This window comes from Hyaena hyaena, unplaced genomic scaffold (assembly GCF_003009895.1).
Source record: "Hyaena hyaena isolate Hyena2069 unplaced genomic scaffold, ASM300989v1 scaffold_86, whole genome shotgun sequence".
In the NCBI taxonomy this organism is placed as follows: Eukaryota; Metazoa; Chordata; class Mammalia; order Carnivora; family Hyaenidae; genus Hyaena; species Hyaena hyaena.
In genome coordinates this window covers 1,832,023-1,847,510 of record NW_024080721.1, presented here as the reverse complement: position 1 = coordinate 1,847,510, position 15,488 = coordinate 1,832,023, and the positions used below count along the sequence as shown (strand labels likewise).

The 15,488-nt window shown below is 45.9% G+C and overlaps 1 non-coding gene and 2 pseudogenes across 1 annotated transcript; 2 read left to right on the top strand and 1 right to left on the bottom strand.

The window, feature by feature from the left end:
• The first annotated feature begins 1,576 nt into the window (after positions 1-1,576).
• Positions 1,577-1,684, top strand: LOC120233396. The gene has a single exon (XR_005528808.1). It is a non-coding gene; the product is annotated as a U6 spliceosomal RNA (small nuclear RNA).
• A 1,748-nt stretch (positions 1,685-3,432) lies between these two features.
• On the top strand, positions 3,433-4,065 carry LOC120233366 (annotated as a pseudogene).
• Positions 4,066-7,102: 3,037 nt separating this feature from the next.
• On the bottom strand, positions 7,103-13,677 carry LOC120233330 (annotated as a pseudogene).
• Between the last annotated feature and the right edge of the window lie 1,811 nt (positions 13,678-15,488).

The window sequence follows — 15,488 nt, the reverse complement described above, 5'->3', positions numbered from 1 at the left end:
AGGTCATTTGACTGTAGCGTTTCCCACAGCCTGGGGTTTGTTTGCTGCCCACTCATGGGACATTTCAACGTGCTCCATTGCCCTTTGCCTTTGTCTCTCATCGTCAGCTGGATCGCGAAGCTTGATCAGACTCAGCTTCTGTCTTTTTGGCAATACTCTAGGTGGTGACATGTCCCTTCATCAGGGGCCACACAATGTCAGGCTCTCTCTCCTTTGGTGGTGCTTATAGCTATGGATATTTGGTCCCTAGATCCATGAATTCCCTGGAGGGGTCCAAAATGGTGACATACATGGTTTTCACTGTGGTATGATTCACATTTTATTGCTTATTAATTTTGTCATTCCACACAATTTATAAGTAAATAGGCTTTGAGGAAATATCTTGAGAGTGTTAAACAGATGATGGCAGTGCTGATGAGACTGTCCCCGTGTTTTACATGAGGTAATGAGGAGAACCACAGCTGCCACCACTTAAGAATGATGATATTTTAATTCCATCATTTCATTTTCATGTATTTGCTGGAATTCTTTATAAACAGATGCTTCCTTTCATCTACCATGAGGTTACCCAGTGGTATAGCTCATGTAGAAGAGGCAGGATAAATGCCTTTAGTCCTTATATTTATCAGTTTGCAAAATAATAAACTGGCTCCTTATCCTCTGGAGGTGACTGGTTCAGTTTTTCAATATCATTATGAGCTCACGGATTTAAATAAATTTGGTGAGTTTCCATTTGTTGCAATCCTTACTTTGTTCGAAGCTCAAATTGTCCTGTCTTTGGCCAGTGGGGGGGAACCCTTGTGAATTGGCTTCTGTGTTCTTTTTTTTTTTTTTTTTTTAATTTTTTTTAATGTTTTATTTATTTCTAGGAGAGAGAGAGAGAGACAGCGTGAGCAGGGGAGGGTCAGAGAGAGAGGGAGTCACAGACTGAAACAGGCTCCAGGCTCTGAGCTGGCAGTCAGCACAGAGCCCGACGCGGGGCTCGAACCCACGAACCGTGAGATCATGACCTAAGCGAAAGTCGGACGCTTAACCAACTAAGCCACCCAGGCGCCCCATTCTTCTGTGTTCTTTTGACACTACCCTAGTCTACATAGAGCCTATGTATGATGGCTTGTGTGTATCATTTGTGTCAAGATGTTCCCGACTTCTTTTGTGTTTTCTCTTCTGACCTGTAGTCAGCCATTTCTCCACGCAGCTCTGACTTTTAGCGGGAAATGGCATTTTATGAACACAGGGATGCTAGTTGCTACGAATTGGTCATTGTTCTCAGGCCTTTTAAATGGACAGAGCTATTCGATATAGATTAAATGGTAGATTAAAAACCTCATAAGTTCATACTGTTTTTCCAATTAAATTTTAGGACTATAGATTTTTTATTTAATCTTTTAAAAAATTACAGCTGTCTCTTCTTTCTTCCACACTGAGAATCCTGATTTTTAGGACACAGGGGATGATAGTTAAAGTAGCTTGTAATTACTCATTTGTTTTAGGCTACATTACACACACAACAGGGAATATCAATACTAATGCTGTTACCACCAGAATAATAACTGAGAAGACTTTGAAAGTTCTCGTGCTCACTCTGGCAGCACATATGCTACAATTGGAACGATGCAGACCAGATTAGCATGGCCCCTGCACAAGGGTGACATACAAAATTTGTGAAGCGTTCCATATTTAAAAAAAAGTTCTCACCCTAATTTTTATAGCTCTTCTGTATTTAAAAACCTTTTTAATGTTTATTTTTGAGAGAGAGAGAGAGAGAGAGAGAGAGATGGAGTGTGAGTGGAGGAGGGACAGAAAGGGAAACACAGAATCCGAAGCAGGCTCCAGGCTCTGAGCTGTCAGTACAGAACACAACATGGGGCTTGAACTCACAAACTTTGAGATCATGACCTGAGCTGAAGTTGGATGCTTAACTGACTGGGCCACCAAGGCCCCCCCTGTATTTTTTAATAAAATATTTATTTATTTATTTTGAGAAAGAATGTAAGTGGGGAAGGGGTAGAGAGAGGGAGAGAGAGAATCCCAATCAGGCTCCATGCTAAGTGTGGTATGCAGGGCTCAATCCTACAATCCTGGGATCATGACCTGAGACAAAATCAAGGGTCTGGACACTTAAACGACTGAGCCACCCAGGCGCCCCTAGCTGTTCTGTATTTATATCAATAGAGCTTATTGCTTTCATATACCATTTTCTCTGCCTTTTAAATATCATACAGTTTTGGTTCTACAATTAATTATGTATTCAGTGCTTTCTGCTAGTTCTTCTGATAAAGCTAGTAATTTTGGCAGTCTCAGGCTTGTGCTTTAGTAAATTTCTATGTTTTTTTTCACTTCCATGATTAAAGATCTCCCTCCCCCCCGCACCACACCTCTTAATATCCAGTAAATTTACTAATATGTCTTGGTGTTGCTCATTCTGTGTCAGTTTTCTCAAGCATATTGTATTCTTATATATATATAGGCACTAATTATTAACCTATTATGTCACAGCTTCCAAAACCATCTTCACTGTGGGCTCTGCAATAACGGAGCTAAACCGGATAGCTAGTTCTCCTTTGTGAGCTGGCCCAGTGCTAAACTTTGTCAGTAGAGGGCGCTGTAGGGGCACCAGAAGAAGATTCTAGTATGCCTCTTGCCCCAGGCTCACGCAGTGTCCGCCCCGCTGGCAGGCCACAGCACAGGGCGCCACCCATGGAAAGCTTCCCTTGGCATCCCCTTGTGGTTTCAGCTTCAGCAAATCTCTCCCCCATCCAGTGAGTCACAGCTGTGTCTCCTACCAAGGTCTTGGTACCAACCCTGAGGAAGGAGACCCTTTTCTTGGTTCCTCAGTCTTAGCCCTGGATGTAGAGCCTTCTCCCTTTATCTACTACTTCTGTGTTCTCTAAAGTTTCTTTTACTCTTTACTGGCCGTTCCTCCGTTATTCCAGCCTCCTGGTATAGTTAGTAATCCTTTATATGAAACTTTTCCTATTCAGATTCCTTTGTGGTTTCTTTTTTTCTTTCATTTTTAATTTTTTTTAATGTTTATTCATTTTTGAGAGAGAGACAGAGCACGAGCAAGGGTGGAGGGGCAGAGAGAGAGAGACACAGAATCTGCTGCAGGCTCCAGGCTCTGAGCTGTCATCACAGAGCTGGATTCAGGGCTCAAACTCATGAACCACGAGATCATGACCTGGGCTGAAGTCAGACGCCCAATTGACTGAGCCACCCAGGCATCCCCCCTTTGTGGTTTCTTTCTTCTAAATGGGTCCTGACTAATGCGATGTAATATCAAATCTCTGCCCCCCCCTTTATTTTTAATTAATTTTAATTAATTTTTATTATTTTCAGTATTCTCCTGTTATGGCTTTCATTTTCAGGGACTTCTTTGTGTCCTTTGTGTCCTTTGTGTACAGGGACTCCTTTGCCGTTTTCTCTTGAATTCCTTTATGTGTGCTTTTCTATTCTGATTTTAAAAATTTCCTCTTCTCTTCCCGTGAGCAACCTGAGGTGATCTCTGAAAAATGGTTCGCTATTCACTTGACCCAGAAAACCCGACAAAATCATGCAAATCAAGAGATTCAAATCTTCGTGTTCACTTTAAGAACACACGTGGAACTGCCCAGGCCATCAAGGGTATGCATATCTGAAAAGCCACCAAGCATTTTAAAGATGTCACTTTGCAGAAGCAATGTGTGCCATTCCGACGCTACAGTGGTGGAGTTGGTAGGTGTGCCCAGGCCAAACAGTGGGGCTGGACACAGGGTCGGTGGCCCAAAAAGTGCAGAATTTTTACTGCACATGCTTAAAAATGCAGAGAGTAATGCTGAACTTAAGGGTTTAGATGTAGCTTCTCTGGTCATTGAGCACATCCAGGTGAACAAAGCCCCCAAGATGCAGCGTAGAATTTACAGGGCTCGTGGTCGATTTAACCCATACATGAGCTCTCCCTGCCACACTGAGATGATCCTCACTGAAAAAGAGCAGATTGTTCCTAAACCAGAAGAGGAAGTTGCACAGTAGAAAAAGATATCCCAGAAGAAGCTGAAGAAACAAAAACTTGCGGCCCGGGAGTAAATTCTGCATAAAATACATGCAAATAAAAGTAAAAACAGAACAAAAAATTCTTCCTTTTCACATTTTGTCTCATGAGACATCATCTTATTTGCTCTTGTATTTCTTCTAATTCAGACTTCATATCTGAAATTATTGTTTCTTTTATTTCCAAATCTATTCTAAGTGCTATCATCTCACTTCTGAGTTTTTCTAATTCTGACTTTTGTAATGTCTTTTTCTTGACGTGGGATATTTGGTATCATTTCACATTGTCTGTATGGATGATATTCTTATTATCTTTTTTTTCTTACAGATACTTTGGGTGGGATTTTTACATTGATACTTTGTGTTGCTCTTTTTTTTTTTTTAATGTGAAATTAGTTCTCTGAACTTTTGGAATGAAGCAGGTTGAGGAAGATTTCCTGACTTCTGTCATTTTAATATTGTGTTTTTTAAAAAGACTTATTAGAACTAATAAACAAGCTCAACAAAGTTGCAGGATACAAGATTAATATTTAAAAGTCAGTTAAATTTCTATATACTTGTAATGCATAATCTGAAAAAGTAAGAAAACAATTTCGGGGCACCTGGGTGGCTCAGTCGGTTAAGTGTCTGACTTTAGTTCAGGTGATGATCTCACAGTTTCTGAGTTCAAGCCCTGAGTCAGGCTCTGTGCTGACAGCTCAGAGCCTGGAGCCTACTTCAGATTCTGTGCCTCCCTCTCTCTCAGCCCCTCCCCCTCTAGCACTCTCTCTCTCTCAAAAATAAACAAACATTGAAAAATTAAAAAAAATTAATTTACAGTAACACCAAAAGGAATGAAATGAATAACTTTGACAATGGAAGTGTAAAAATTACACTCTTAAAATTACAAAATGTTGAATTTAAAAATTCCAAATGGAAAGACATCCTATGTTTATGGATCAAAAGGCTTAATACTATTAAACTGATAGTACTCCCCAAATTGATCTTAGACTCAATGCAATCTCTGTCAGAATTCCAGCTGGCTTCTTTGCAAAAATTGACCAACTAATCCTAAAATTCATATGGAAACTCAAGAGGCCTAGAACACCAAAAATATCTTGAAAAAGAAGAAATTTAGAGGACTTTACAATTTCAGAATTTACTAAACAAAAACAAAAACAGTGATTAAAAAACGTGGTAGTGGCATAAAGATAGACCCATTGATCAATGGAATAGATTTCAGACTCCATAAATAAACCTCACATTTGTAGTCAATCGATTTTTTTTAACTTTTTTTTTTAATGTTCTATTTATTTCTAGGAGAGAGAGAGAGAGAGACAGCGTGAGCAGGGGAGGGTCAGAGAGAGAGGGAGTCACAGACTGAAACAGGCTCCAGGCTCTGAGCTGGCAGTCAGCACAGAGAGCCCGACGTGGGGCTCGAACCCATGAACCGCGAGATCATGACCTAAGCGAAAGTCAGACGATTAACCGACTAAGCCACCCAGGCACCCCTGTAGTCAATCGATTTTTGACAAGAGTATCAAGACAATCCATGGGGGAAAGAATAGGCATTGTGTGTGTGTTGTCTGTGTGTGTCTGTGTGTTTTGGTTTGTTTGTTTTGAAGATCTAATTGGCTTTATTAAGTGATCCATGAATCAAGCAGCATCCCATCCAGCAAGTAGAGAGGTACTCCCAGAAAAGGGTTTTTAGCAAATGGCACTGGGACAACTGGATATCCAGATGCAAAAAAATTGAAGTCGTGTATCTGTCTCACACTCGATACAAATTAGCCCCAAATAAATCTTAGACCTAATGTAAGAGCTAAAACCACAACATTCTTAGGAAAAAAATAGGGATAAATCTTGTCACCTTGGATGTGGTAATGGCTTCTTAGATAAGACACTAAAAGCATAAGAAACTAAGACAAAAAATAGGTAAATTGGACTTCACCAAAAGTAAATCTTTTGTGCTAAAGACACCAACAGGAAAGTCAAAAGACAGCCTACTGGGGCGCCTGGGTGGCTCATTCGGTTAAGCATCCGACTTTGGCTCAGGTCATGATCTCACCGTTCGTGGGTTCGAGCCCCGTGTGGGGCTCTGTGCTGACAGCCAGCTCAGAGCCAGCAGCCTGCTTCAGATTCTTTGTCTCCCTCTCTCTCTGACCCTCCCCTGCTCATGCTGCTTCTGTCTCTCTCTCAGAAATAAATAAAACGTTTAAAAAAGAAAAATTAAAAAAATAGATTTACTTTAAAAAAAAAAGCCTATTGAATGGGAGAGATTATATATCTGATAAGGAACTGATATCTAGATTGAATACAGAACTCATAACTCAATAACAAAAAGGCAAAAAGCTGAATTGTGGTATAATAAGAAAGATACTTGGTACTTGTGTTTAGTTCCTGGCACAATGCTCCTAAAACACTTGGGATTTCCTGAGTGAAAAGTGTGACACGAGCGTCTTTTGTTCTATTGGGGTGACTCTTCATCCACCTCTAGGTATCTTTTTTTTCCTAGTCCACCAAGCGATTCTATAGGTTTAAGATGAGCTGCATATGAGGTGATAAAGCCATTTGGAGGGGCAGGAGGTGGGGAGGCACAGGGTTCAGGGCCCATGTCCTCTATACTGAAGCTGTATCCCTACTTTTGGCATCTCTGGTCAGGCAGGGCTGGCCTCTCCATAGATCCCACAGCAGATAGGCAGATAAGGTTGGGGAGTGAGAGTGGGGGAGAGAAAGAGAGAGAAGTGGAATATGGTATGGGTGGGTGTGGGGGTGGGGAGCGGTACAGAAAGATGGGAAAGGGATCTGAACAATAGGATTCTGGGTATTTGTGAGAGAAAGAGAGAGTAAGACTGAAAAAAAGGAAAAAATGGGGAAGACAGACCCCACTCTCCTCTTAGAGGAGCCCATTCTCCCTGCCACGTAGTCAGCACAGCACCCCCAGCACTGAGAGAGTCTGGCTGGGGAAGGGATGACCCCATTCGCCTTTCTCTGTCTTGTGCTCTCTTGTGTCTGGGGTTTGCCCCTTGGATGCCTGTGTCCTCTTCAAGAGTCGCCTTGTGAGCCCCCACTCCTGTGGCCCTGAGGGGCAAGATCAGTTGGAAGTGTCAGAGTGAATACTCCCTGGTCCCTCAGTCAGGGACATCAGTGAGGATGGGCTTACAGCCTCCTGCCAGCAACCGTTTGCCCTCCCTTCCTGAGGGCTGCACATCTGGCCTCCCCCAAGGTTATCCCCGTGGTCCCCTGGTCCCACTGAGTGTCCGAGTGATTCCACTGGGAAGCAGGGTAGGCATCTCCATTGAGCCCAGGCATCCCCAGAAACATGTCTCCGGAGCCTGAAAGATTGAAAGAGCCACCAGAGCCTGCAGAGGAAGGGGTGTCCGGGAGCTGGTGCTGCTGTGCCCCCCCACCCCCCGGATGACCGACACGGAGTCTTGACATCATAGATATCTGCCTCTTACTGGAATTTAACAGTATTGTTCTTATACCGAATCCGCTTGGTGCCAAACCAGTTGGAGACATGAGAGATTTGCACACTTCTTGGCAAGCTCCTCCTTCGCCTCCTCACTAGGCTCCAGGTTACTCGGATGCTAGTAGAAATACTCACTGACGACCTCCGTGGCCTGTGTGCTGAAGTTGCGGCCTTTTCGTCTGGCGTCCAAGAAGCAGGAACGCAGGGTCGTGACACCCTCACAGGTGCTCCGCCTGAGTTGCATCTGGAAGGCACCGAACTCTCCATGGATGGCATGCGCTCCATCTCCTTGGGTGCAGGCCCAGTGCGGCTCTGTTCCCGCAGCAGGCTTGTGACATGGGGTGTGAACTGTCACGTGCCTGTTAGATGTCTCCAGCCCTGAGTGGTAGATGTGGCGGATCTGAACAGGTTTGCAGTGACAGCCCAGTTGTCGGGGGACACGCCGCCCCCGGAGGCATCCTTGGTTTCACACAGGACGCCGATGAGAGCAGGCTTCACACGGTGACAGTCAAGGGCGTGTTTCTGGGCCTAGGCCTCATCCAGGCTCTGGTCGGTGATGGTCATCATCTGCTGCAGAATGTCCCGGATGTCTTGCTTCCCTCAGCCTCCCGGGGCCCTTCTCCCCCCTCCCACCCCCCACCCGGGTCTGGGTCTCCACCACTGGGGGGCTCACCAGGGCCCTCAGGCTCCTCACCCACCAATCCCAGGCACCCCTAGCCCCCTTCCTGCTCCACCCCTGCCCCCTCGCCTGGTTACTCCCCCCACCCCAACTCAATGGGGCCGCTTCTCCCTCTACCCCACCCCTCGCCTGTCTCCCCCAGTCCCTGGAGGGAGAGCTGGAGTACTGGCTGGGCCCCTCACAGGAGACCCGAGCCCCTGGCAGTGGCAGAGAAAATGGAGCCAGAGAGAGGAGGCCCAAGGCGGGATGGGTATGAGAGAATGAGAGGAGGGAGAAGGGAGGAGCGAGGGAGGAAACTGGAAGAGAGAAGAGGGGCCCGCCTCTAGGTATCTTTAGGACAGGGACTGGTTCCCAGAAAGACCAAGCCTTGTTTAGAAGCTTGGAACTTTCAACCCCAGCCCCCAGCCTCCAGGGAGGGGAGAGGGGCTGGAGATTGCGATAATCACTAAAGGCACAGTCATGCCTCCATGATGAAACCTCCATAACAACCCCTAAATGACAGGGTTCGGAGAGCTGCTGAGTAGGTGGACACACCCACGTGTCATGAGGGTGGCACAGCCCGACTGTGAGGACAGAGGCTCCTGTGCTGAGGATTCATTGGAGTTTTCCTAGCAAATTACTGAATCCGGGGTGGGTGGGAACCCCTGACTTTTAGCCAAGTTGGACAGAAGTGTAGGTAACCTGGGGACCTAATACTTGCAGCTGGCTTCTGAGGTGGAGGCACTCCTGTGGGACTAAGCTCTGAACCCTTGGAGTCTGGTGCTAACTCCAGATAGTGTTAGAATAGGATTGAATTGTGGGACACCCACTTAGCGTTGGAGAGTTGGAGATGGGAGGTTGGAAAAGACACCATGTATCTGGTATCAGGAGAGGGGAAGGTAGCCACTCACCAATTAAAAAATGGGCAAAGGATCCAAATGGATATTTTTCAAAGAGACATACAAAGGCCAATACATGTGAAAAGATATTCGACATCGTTTATCAGGGAAATGCAAATCAAAACCACAATGAGATACCACTCCACGCCCACTAAAATTGCTATAGTCAAAAAAGACGGAAAAAAACAAGTGTTGGTAAGAATGTGGAGAAATTGGAGCCCTCATACACTGCTGGTGGTAATGTAAAATAGTGCAGCCATTTTGGAAGATGGTCTGGTGGGTCCTCAAGAAGTTCAACATAGAGTTGCCATTTGACCCAGCAATTTCACTCCTAGGTATATACCAAGAGAATGGGAAACATATGTCCACACAGAAACCTAACACAAATACAAGCCATTCTTTCTGTTGGGAGGGGGGGCGGTGTGGTGGTCAGACATGGGTTAGGTGGAGTCCTGACTGGGTATGCTTACAAGTCTCTTTTTGATCACTCTTGGAGGGCAATCTTTTCTCCCCTTCTTGCACATTTTCGGAGAGTTGGGGGAAGCCTTATTGTAAGCCCCAAAGAGTACCATCAAACACTAATCCATAATTAATCTACCTCCACAGCAGCGCCTCTGGGTATGGGGCCTGAAAGGTGACTATAAGCCTATGAAATCATTAAGTACGACTCCAGGCACGTGCCCTTCTCACTGTCTGGTCAAGCATCCCAAAGAGACAGGAGGGTGATGATCAGTCATTCTCTGCCATGAAGAGTGAGTCCATGGACCTCCACTCTGCAAAGTAAGTTTCTTAGCAAGTGCTCTAACACAGGAATGGCAGACCATAGGTGCTTGTCCAGCCATTTGGGCTTTCCTCTAAGAGGCAGCTGGGAGCGGATTAAATTCCATGCATGAGATACTTATTCAGAAACATTAGTCAGTCCTGACATTCCATGACCTCATAAAAATGCTAACACCCTTTTTCTCCTCCATATATAACCTTTAGAAAAATTAACCTGGCCTCAGCCATAATTTACATGGGCAAATAATGCTCCACTTATACTTCAACATTGTCATGGAGAAACTTCTTTATCTTTGTCACTAAGTCACACACGTTTCTTATCTGCCACTGAAGGTTTCTTTTTATGGCTCTTTGAAGATAGATGGCTCTCCAATGCAAACAGGAGAGTCGGAGCGCTACACATCATAACAGCCAACTTTCACGGAGAGTATGCTCCCGTCGTAGCCTGATGCTCAGCAAATATTTGTGGAACTGCGTCCTCTTCCGTGGGAAATGCCTGAAGTCACACCTAGGAGTTAGCAACTGGGACCACTTTCAAAGCTCAGGGATTGTAAGGCCTGGTAGTGGCCAGTCCTATGTCCCTCCTGCCTCTCACCCCTGCTATTTATGCCCGACTCTCCCAGCCCTGACCTCCTCCTCTCCAGGAGACCTGGGGAGAGCTGTGTCTCTAGTTTTCCAGAGGTGCTTCAGAATCACGGGGCCACATTTGCTAGACATTTCCATTGAGATTTTGACTGGCACTACTTTAAGTATATACAATCAATTTGAAAAGATTCAAATCATTACAACAATGAGTCTTCCCATGAACATGGCATGTATATTTTATTTTCTTGTCTTCTTTTAAAACTCAATTTTTGTATAGTTTCTGCACATTTATGGTTAAACTAATTTTAGGGTATTTTATTGCAGTTGCTAATAGTGTGTGTACTTTTCCAGTTCCCCCACCCTTTCGCTTTCTGACTGTTGGTACAGAGGAAAGGAATTGATTTGTGAATTATTTGGTATCCATTCACTTTAATTAAACTATTATTAGTCCTAAGAATTTCTCATCTGGTAATTTCAGGAATAAAATTGCATTATCCATAAATGATCGTTCTGTCTCCTGCCTTTCCCTTCCTCTAGCTGAACCTCTTTTTTTTCAGTTGTTTCTTCTTGCGTTCAGCAGAGCGGATCCTTTCTTAAATAAACCTTTCGTTAGGGAAGACATTTAGGACTCCGCAGAATATTTAAAGAACAAAACCATGGAAGTGACATATCTCAACTTCTGGGATGCTGCCAATGCAGTACTTAGAGGAGATTTATTGCTCCCAGTGCTTATATTATGGAGAGAAAAAAAGAGAAACAATAAATCAAGTCCATACCTGATGAACTTTGTTCCCTTTAAGTTACAAACCAAGAGAAAGGAGAAAAAGGAAGTAATAAATTTAAACAAAATGAAGAGAGAGAATTGATAAGCTTAATCAATAGCACGTGGAAGGAAATGGCCCTTCTGCAGAGAGGGGCAAGGTGGGACAGGATGCAGGAAGGGGCCCGGGAAGCCAGCTCTTCCTTCCCATCAGATACCTGGGGGCACGTGGGCTTGGGGAAGGGGATTCAGTTGGCCCCATGGCCACCCACTGGCCGTGGACTCCTGACGGGAGTTCTCGTCTTAATCAGTATCCGGGAAGTACTTGGAATGGGATAGAAAATGCTCAGAATTAGGAAAGCTCCCAGCAGACCCTGCAACCAGGGCGAGGGAGGCACACAGCTTGAGGCAATGCACCCTGTCATGGGACTACACCCCTACTTCGTAAATCCATGTGGCCCCACACTGTTTAAGGGTCGTCCTTTCCCTCTGTCTTACCTGTTTTTAATTTTAAGGAGAAATTAAATTTCATCTTGATTGAGCAAAGAACACGTTATTGGTTTTGCCTGTCCTCAGGACAGAGCATTTGGGGATCGGATACCACAGACTAGGTGAAGTGGGGGCACAGGTAACAAATGTGGACACAGAGCAGGGAGACTGGCTCTGCTGGGCTCACAAATTCTTTTTGGGCTGGTTCTATAGGGGATTTAATATTATGGGTATCTGAAGGGAAAGTTCCTTAACAGTCAGTCTTAAAAAAATTAATAAGCCATTAGCCAAATTCTAAGGAGCGAATGCAAATTAATATACTCTGGGAAAAAGCATGAACTAATACAAAACATGTTTTACAAGCAAAATGAGGGGATCAGATTCTCAGCAGTCTGCTTGGATGTTTTTGTAACAAAATAGAAATTAATATCTTCCAGGGGCTCATCATCTATTCCCTTCAGCTCAATGTAATATGCAACAATTTTTTTTTTAATAGAGAAGAAAAAGCTCCCAGCTGCTTTTTTGAACAAGCCGAAACAGAAGGACATCTTAGTCGATCTGGATCTGCAGAGAGTCACTGGGTGGCCCCTTTGTTTTGCAGTGGAAGGAGAGCGGGCTCTCATTTTCCAGGTGGGGATCAGTGAAGAACAGGCTTAGCAGGTGCTGGCCTCCCTGGTGTGCAGCGTTCTGGCACCCGCAAACCAAGAGCCTGCGGGGAGGAAAGAACTGAGACCCGAGCCCCTTCTCCCTGAGATTTGAAGCTAGGCAGGCCTGTGGGGTCATCTAGCGGACTCTGGCCTAGGTTGCTGTGCTGACAGGGCTGTGCTGCTCCATGCACGGTGTAGGCTGAGCCTGGCGGTCCCCGACTCAGCCACCCAGCTGACATGGAGGTTTGGGCAGAGTCCCAAGCTCATGAAGATGACCCAAGGAAACTGAGGCCTTGGAGCTCAGACGAGGGTCAGGATAAGCAGGGGGCTTCGCTGTAGTGGCCCATAGCAGCCTGCAGATTTGGGGACCCACCGGTAGCAGTGACGCTGGGCGGTAGCATCAGAGGTGAAGATGGCAGTGATTCTCTTTGGCTGCTGTCAGATATGTGTTGGGGAGGCCTCGAGATGGAAGTACCAAACTTCCTGCTAATAGGAGCTGTAGACATATAATTAGAAATTCAAAAGAGATGTGACTCTCTTTTTATCCTGAGCCGTTGAAGCAAGACATGCTATTCCTCTCCATGCATGTAGCACCATATATTGATTTTTAGGATTCAGCAAAATCAAGTTGATTTGTGCAGCTCTAAGAAAGGAAACATACCACAAACACATCTAAGCTTCAGGTTCAGCAGAACAACGTTTTCTCTAACGGCCAAATAGATCTTCCAATTGGCTTCACTTAAGGGCATGCTAGCTGCTGTAACAAATAAGCATGATATGTGGGGCTCAAACGTAATGGAAAGTCCAAAGTGGGTGTTGTGCTTGGCAGGTTGGCTCTCCTCTAAGTGCTGATTCTTGGGGCCCGGAGCCTGACATCTTATGGCCTTGCTATCTTCAACATGTCACTTCCAGGGTCACCGTGCTTGTCCTCATCAAGCTGACTGGTGGTGTTTGGGTGGGGGGTTGGGGGAGGATGAAGAGCATGGAGGATCACACGTGGGAGATTTCCATGGGCCAGCCTGGAAGTGGCACATGCCACTCCTGCCCACATTCCTTTGATCTGAACTGTCACACACCCACTCCTAACCACAAAGGAGGCTGGGACATGAAGTCCAGATGAAGTGGAAATCACCTAGTGAAGAGATAACAGTTTGTGTCTCAGGCAGCACTCTGATTATTACAGCGTGCCCCTCGCAAGAGTTAGATTGGAGATGCCAAGTTCAAGGTGAAAATGTCAAAGTCTTTGAAACATGTGCAGGTTTGTCTGTTTTTGTTGATGAATGAATATGTGACTAGTACATTTCTCTTGTAGGGAAATGAGTTTATGTTTGTGATCCTTGCACTTAACTCACCGGCAGTACCAAAGCTTGCTCCCTCATGCTCTGCCTTGACAGCCTTTCATCTTAGATGTTCTGAGAGTTGAGGTCAAAGAGTACGAGGATACATTCTTCAACACTCAGCTCTGAACCACAAACCTCTCCCGTGTCATCTGCCCAACGATGTGCACACTCAGGCAGCTTTAGGCCCTCGAGATGTACAGGGCATTGAAGGCCGTGCTGAGATGCCAGTGGTAGGTACAAATGGGGTGGCTGTCACACACCCTGCGGGAGCTGAATGGGGCTGTTCAGGAGCTCATGTGTGATTACTCTGTGGCCTCCCAGAAAACCCCCGAAGGGTCCTTGGGAATAAATGGGGTTGTCCCCGTGGGAGCACAGGTTACTTCCATGCCTGTGATGAGGCCCAGTGGGGCTGGGAAACTTGGGCCACACAAAACCCAAAGCTCATTTGTCTTTCAGGCGGTACTGTGGTCCCTTCAAGGCATTGATCACCCAATAAAGATACCTCTGGGCCATTTCATCTTCTCCTGACAAATGTGGGTGTCCCCTCAGCCCTTGGGTCAACAAGGCTCTGGCTCTCAGCCCAACAGGAAGCCCTAGCTCTGTTTCTGCATTTACTGCGTGTTTCTCCCGGTGAGCACTCGGGGGTCGGGACTGATGAGCTTCTGCATGATGCCGTGGGCTGCACCCTTCCCCTGTGCCAGGCACCGTGCTGGGCACTCAGTGCACACCACACCCTAGCCCTTGCGACCTGCTGCGGGAAACATTCTGTGGCAGACTCTTCTGGTTCTAGAAACCAGAGGCTCACCCAGCTCCTCAGGCAGTGGGTGTTCATTGAGGGATCCAGAAACCCCCAGGCGCCCTGTCTTCTGGGGTATGTTCTTTTTTATTTTTATTTTTTTACAGATAATTTATTGTCAAGTTGGTTTCGATATAACATCCAGTGCTCATCCCCACAAGTGCCCTCCTCCATGCCCATCCCCCCCCTCCCCCCCCCCCACCCCATCTGCCCTCAGTTTGTTCTCAGTATTCAAGAGTCTCTCATGGTTTGCCTCCCTCCCTTTCCCCCACCATTTCCCCCCTTCTTCTCCCCCATGGTCCTCCGTTAAGTTCCTCCCAATCCTCCTTGGGGTATGTTCTTAATAGATACTTTGTGCTATTTCACTGGCTGTGTTGAATGGTAAAAGGGGTTTCCCCTCACAGGAATGCAAACTGTTTGACTCAATATTTTTATGGTCTTAAAAATCCTCTAGGTCTCCATCATTAGGAACTTCCCCTGTACACCTCTCTTGACAGCCTGCAGCCTTCTGGACATTTGGGAAGGCGCCCCCAACATGCTCTGGTTCCATTTTGGGGGGTCCTTTCTGTGCGTCCTCCAAACTCCCCCTCTTCATTGTGCCGAGCAGTTTAATTTCCCTTCTCACTGGGCTCAGGGCCTCCCCGGGCAGCCCCAAACCCAATAATATTCTCTGCTAAACAGAGTATCTGTTGAGCACGTACCTTGGCAGGGAAATGAAGAACTACCAGAGGCATCTCTTTCTTTTTTGCTTTTCTTTGTCCCTTCCCCACAAGCCGCCATGAGGGGAGGAGAGCTATGTAAAAGTTTCTTTCCCTACTGATAAGAAGTGGGCTGCCTCCGGGGCACCTGGGTGGCTTAGTCGGTTGAGCGTCTGACTTTCGCTTAGGTCATGATCTCGTGGTTCGTGGGTTCGAGCCCCGCGTAGGGCTCTGTGGTGACTGCCAGCTCAGAGCCTGGAGCCTATTTCAGAGTCTGTGTCTCCCTCTTTCTCTGACCCTCCCCTGTTCACGCTGTCTCTCTCTCTCTCCTAGAAATAAATAAAAAAATATTAAAA